Source organism: Lathyrus oleraceus, chromosome 3, assembly GCF_024323335.1.
Source record: "Lathyrus oleraceus cultivar Zhongwan6 chromosome 3, CAAS_Psat_ZW6_1.0, whole genome shotgun sequence".
Taxonomy (NCBI): domain Eukaryota; kingdom Viridiplantae; phylum Streptophyta; class Magnoliopsida; order Fabales; family Fabaceae; genus Lathyrus; species Lathyrus oleraceus.
In genome coordinates this window covers 33,652,171-33,658,008 of record NC_066581.1, presented here as the reverse complement: position 1 = coordinate 33,658,008, position 5,838 = coordinate 33,652,171, and positions in this window count along the sequence as shown.

The window sequence follows — 5,838 nt, the reverse complement described above, 5'->3', positions numbered from 1 at the left end:
CCTGTGTGGTTTTGCTTGTGTGCGTGAGCCGAGCTACGAGTGCTCTGATTCTTCTTTAGTCCGAGAAGATACGTATGCATAGGATGCGATATCCTAGCGAGCACGTTTCCCCCTAGTCCGAACTACGTCGACTCTGATGTCTATGCCTGATAGACTACGTAGGCCCAAGATGCGATATCTTGCCGAGTTAGTTTCGTTTGTTTTCTTGTGTCTCTTTCAGCCAGTGTGTTTGTTTGTGAGCAGTGTTTTAGCAACCATATTCCTTCCTTTTGTGCGTGGGTCCCGTCGAGTACGACGGATGCGTAGGGGTGCTAATACCTTCCCTTCGCATAACCGACTCCCGATCCCATTCTCTTTGGTCGCGAGACCTTGTCTTTTCCAGGTTTACTTCGAGCGTTTCCTTTCCCTCCTTTGGGATAAATAACGCACGGTGGCGGCTATGTTGTTTTCATTTCCCGCCGGTTTTTCGCGTAATGCGACAGTGCTGGCGAACGGCTGCGGGTTCTAGGTTCTCCTTTGATAACAGTGCGATTTCCGGAACCCCAAACCCTATGGCATCCATTACAGAAATTACATGGTTAAACATTCAAGATATTGTGTTACACATTCATGCATACTTAAACCCATATGCAAAACCTAATGAGAAATTCAATCATAGTGCCTCATGTATTTACAGATATCAAATTAGGAGCATAAGATTAGTGGGGGTGTGGCAAACCTGTTTGCAATTGAGTTGGGCGGAGGTAACCTTTGTGCAGATGAGTTTCCTTTGGGGTATCCGGGGGTTACTATGAATTCTCTTCGTTAGCCTCTGTCGCATCACGCGAAAAACCGGCGGGAAAACAAGAACAACAGAGCCGCCACCGTGCGTTATTTATCCCAAAAGAGGGAAAGGAAACGCTCAGAGTAAACCTGGAAAAGACATGGTCTCGCGACCAAAGAGTATGGGTTCGGGAGTCGGTTATGCGAAGGGAAGGTATTAGCACCCCTACGCATCCGTAGTACTCTACGGGATCCACGCACAATAGAAAGGAAAAATGGTTGCTAAACACTGCTCAAACACACACACACTGGCTGAAAGAGACACAAGAAACTGACTGAAACTGACTCGGCAGGACATCGTATCCTGGGCCTACTTAGTCTATCAGGCATAGACATCAGAGTCGAAGTAGTTCGGACTGGGGAAACGACACATGCTCGCTAGGATGTCGCATCCTATGCATACGTATCTTCTCGGACGAGAGAAGAATCAGAGCATTCGTAGCTCGGCTGACACGCACACAAACAAAACCTAGGCAAAGGCAAACGGAGCCTGAATGCCAATCACTGGACTTACATCAGCATCCGAACCAGAACACACGCACACTGGAACCTAACTGCCACCCGATGGACTTACATCAGCTTCCAAGCACACAACAGGATAAAACAAAGACTCGGGCGAACGTGGAGCCCGAATGCCAATCACTGGACTTACATCAACATCCGAACCAAACACACGCACACTGGAACCCAAATGCCACTCGATGGACTTACATCAGCTTCCAAGCACACAACAGCACAACGAGTTAATAGGGAGTCGGGGACTCAGCCTATAACTGTCAAACACACACAAAAAAGAAAAAGGGCGCTCGGAGAGATCAACTCAATCTCCTGCCTACATACTTCATCTGGTATGAAGATCAGGGCGATGTAGTTCCCCTACAGAGGGATAAAGGACTAGCCTAACCAGATGACAGAGGGAGACACAACTAGGGAGACTACGACTCGAGCCTAGATGTTATCATGCAAAATCATCCCTAAGTTAAGGTTTCTAGCTAACTGGCACAGGGAGCCAGCCTATCCTAAACATGACTTGCACAGGAAGCAAGCCACACGCACACCTAACTTGCACAGGAAGCAAGCCAAGCAAAACCTAACTTGCACAGGAAGCAAGTCAAATAAACCCTAACTTGCACAGGAAGCAAGTCAAACAATCCTAACTTGCACAGGAAGCAAGTCAAACAATCCTACAAGCACAGATAGCACACACTATACACAAGCAAGTGGCTCAAACAAGGCTAGGTTTTAGTCGAGGGGTCATATCAACCTCAACAAACAAACCTCTGGAACTGGGTGAATGTGCTCTTAACCTTGCCATTGAGGGGCTAAGGTGAAGCAGATGAAAGGTGAGTGAAGATAAGACTTCACAGCTCTTATCCCTGGCCTGGGAGAGCTTAAGACAAGAATGTGTGGGTTCAGAAAGTGGGAACCCTTCTACACATTTGAAACTGACTCAACTGTGCAATTGCACAAGATCTTGGGTTTTTATCTGTAATGCACCAACACAGTGGTGTGAGCAAGACAGAAGACACACTGGATAGCAGGGGATAGGTTGCTTATCCCTTGGTTCTGCCAATTGCCTCTTCACTTAGGAGGTCTTTGACTCTATGCAAGGACAAAGTTAAACAATCACAAACATTGCCTCTTAAGGAGGACTTCAGACAGTTGCCTGGCCAAGTAACAGACCAGGTCTCCCAGACTACATGAAGATGAGAAATATACCTCAATGCAAATTGCTCTTAAGCAAAGCAAAGCAAAGTTCACAAGGAACTAAAAGCAACTAAAGTACCTGAAATCAGTCAAGCACAGTTAGTATACAAGTCAAAGCAAAAGGAATTGAATCCACAGACAAAACAGATGATCAATTGTGCAAAGCACAAGACTCAAACACATGAGTCAAACCTACAAAACAAAGGTTAGCATATGATATGTAATCAAACTCAATCACATCTGTATGATCTTTGAAGCATTGATGCTTAACCTGAAACAATGAGCTCAAACATAAGCCAGGAGACCCCTAGGACAAGCCTAGGGTCAAAGACAAATGAAAAAGTCAAAAACAGCAAAGGAAAGTCAACCATAATCAAGTTCAAACATTTAGGAAGCAAGCACAATTGGATTCATGTTCATATCATGCATCATTATCAATTCACAAACAAAAGAGGGCAAGGCATGGCAAATGAAAGCGTATAGAAGTCAACAGCAAGACTCTATTCAAAACCAAACACAAACATTTCCAAAAATCACCAAATAAATCATGATCAATCACAATCCATAGCATGGTAATCATGTCAAATTTCATCTCATTTGGACAAGTGGAAGGCAGTCAATGAAAATCAGAAAGTCAAAGCAATTTTGAACATGCTCAAAGAAGTCAACCAAACATGTATCATCTTAGAAAAATCATAAATCAGAGATGGTGTATGATAAATGAATGGGACTAAAACCATGGCGAGTATGAGGATGTCTAGTTATCTCATGTAAAATTTCATGTCCATCTAATAAAGTATGAGAATTTCACAAATGAAATGGGAACATGTGTCACAAAAAGTCAACATTTGACTAGTCAGGGGAGAAAATCTCAAACAATTAGGAAATGCCACAAATAATTCCAAGAAAATTCACATGTAAACTAGACATACAATAGTAGGTTCATGCAAAAAATCAGATCAATTGGAGGTCAAGAAGCATGGCTATGAAAATAATGAAATTGGACATCAATGGTGTGACACAAATTGTCACACCCTAATTCAAAAAATCATATCTCACAAACCAGCAATGATAAATTCACAAACTCTACACCAAAATCACCATGATTGTGTCTAGTTTAAGCACAAAAAATTTGGGAGCCATTGGATAAAGCATCATCATTTCACAATTGTTTTGGCAAAGTGTACAAAAATTGGTCACATGAACAAAACCCTAATGCCATTTAAAATCTACTCATCCAAAAATTCTGAAAAAAAATATGATTAAAAACTAGAGATTGTGATGAACATAACACAAAAAATCCCATGAATTTTGGGTCAAAATTGAACAAGTTATGATTTTTTCAAATTGGATGAATCAAAGTGAAATGATTGGAAAAGAAATAACTTAATTCAATGTGACATGGGGTCCGAGTGGCAGTTTTGTAAATAAACCTCCCACTTAATGGGACGCGGTCGTTTTGGCCTGGGAAAAGAAATGTTTTGATTGGTTCTGGGTTGATGGGAACAGTAACACGAGCAGCATGGTTTCTGGGCCACAAAACACATACTTAGGGTTTTTGCTACAGTAATGTTCATCATCAATGATGAACAAAAATCCCAGAAATGGGAATTAAACACAACATCATGATCAGCAAACAGCATACAACCCAAATCCAATCATGGTTTTCATTAAAACAAGCTATAACTCATGAATCGAGCAAGAAAAGAATCCATCATCAAACTTCAAAACAACATATCTTTGGAAATATTCAATCATTTTTAAAACCACGACCACTGTTGAGCTCAGCATCAAGAGATCTTTTAAAAGCATGTATTCATTTATCAAATGGTGATACTCGAAAACTTACCAAAATTGATGGACAGTTGTGATACAATGGTCTTTTGATGTTGTTGGCCTAAAACAGATGCTCCACAAGCCTTCCAATGATGGATGATGATTGATGTTTGGCTTGAAATGGCTTGGAAGGGCTTCAAACTTGGACTGTCGTGGATGAATGGCTGTTAATGCATCAGTGGAAAAGGAGCTTACAGATGGAGGAAGGTGGTTGCAACAGGTCCATAATGTTGTTTGAATGATGTTTTAGGCAAGGCCAAGTTTTGTTCTTTGGAGTTTCTTGACTGGTTTTGGAAAATTCCAAAGGATGCAGTTTTTTGGAGCATGAATTTCTGTGGTTGGTCTGCTGTAGGATGGTGGTGGAAAACAGGTTCAAAATGGTGAAAAAATAGTGAAACAGCAATGCAAGGTTTTGTTCTCTTTGAGTTCTTGACTGGTTTTTGAAAATGCCAAGAATGTGATTTTTTGAGAATGAGTGAAGTAATGCTTCTTGCTGTCAAATGTGGCTGCCATTAGTGTTCTCCTTTGACAGAAAATGATGGTGTATGTCTGCTATGAGAAGTACCAAGCATGGCAAGGTTTTTTTCTTTTAGAAGCTCTTTGACAGATTTTTGCAAAAGTGCCAAAGTGAAGTTTTTGGAGAATGTCCATTCTGTTGTTTTTTGGCAGCAACTAGGGTTACTAAGTGACAGAAAATCATCTCCTGAAATTCTGTTTGAAGGTACCAAGTATGGTTCATGAAAGTATGGATAGATATGGTGAAAGTGTACTTTCTTTCCAAGTTTCAAGCAAGTTAGGCATGGCTTCATGTACTGCACAAGAATGGGCTTGCAACAAGTTTTAAATGCATTTTCAGAACATGTTTGATTGGTAGAATTGGTTAGAAATGATTATTTTCAAAAGTCAACCATTGGTCAAACTTGAATTTTAATGAAACAAGTCAAAAAATGCCATTTTGATTGGCAAGGTTTTGGTACATGATGTTTATATTTTTGGAAAGAGGGGATCAAATGTGGTTTGTAGGAAAAAACCCCACCAAAATTGGCCAAATGGTTTGAGAGATATGGCCTTTTGAAGTTCCAAAATTTCTGAAATCGATTCGATCATAACTTGCCAACCACACATGGGAATTGAGAGTTCTTGGACTTTTTGGAAATGGGAGAACAAGATCTTCAACTTTCATGTTGGGAAACAATTCATTTGGAGCTTGTATCATGATGTAAGTTTGAGGATCAAGACTTTCCATTTTTGGTAAGTTTCAGTTACAGGTCCAGTTTCCATTTTTGGAAATTTCTGATCTGGCTTCAAATTCTTCCATGATGGTGTTTGACATGATATATGAGGCCTATTTGGACATGAATGAGACCTCTCAAACCAAATCCAACCATCAAATCACTGATTAAATGGACAGTTGACCAACAGTTGACTTTTAGGGTTTCTGACTGATTGTGCATTGACTGATGACTTCTGACC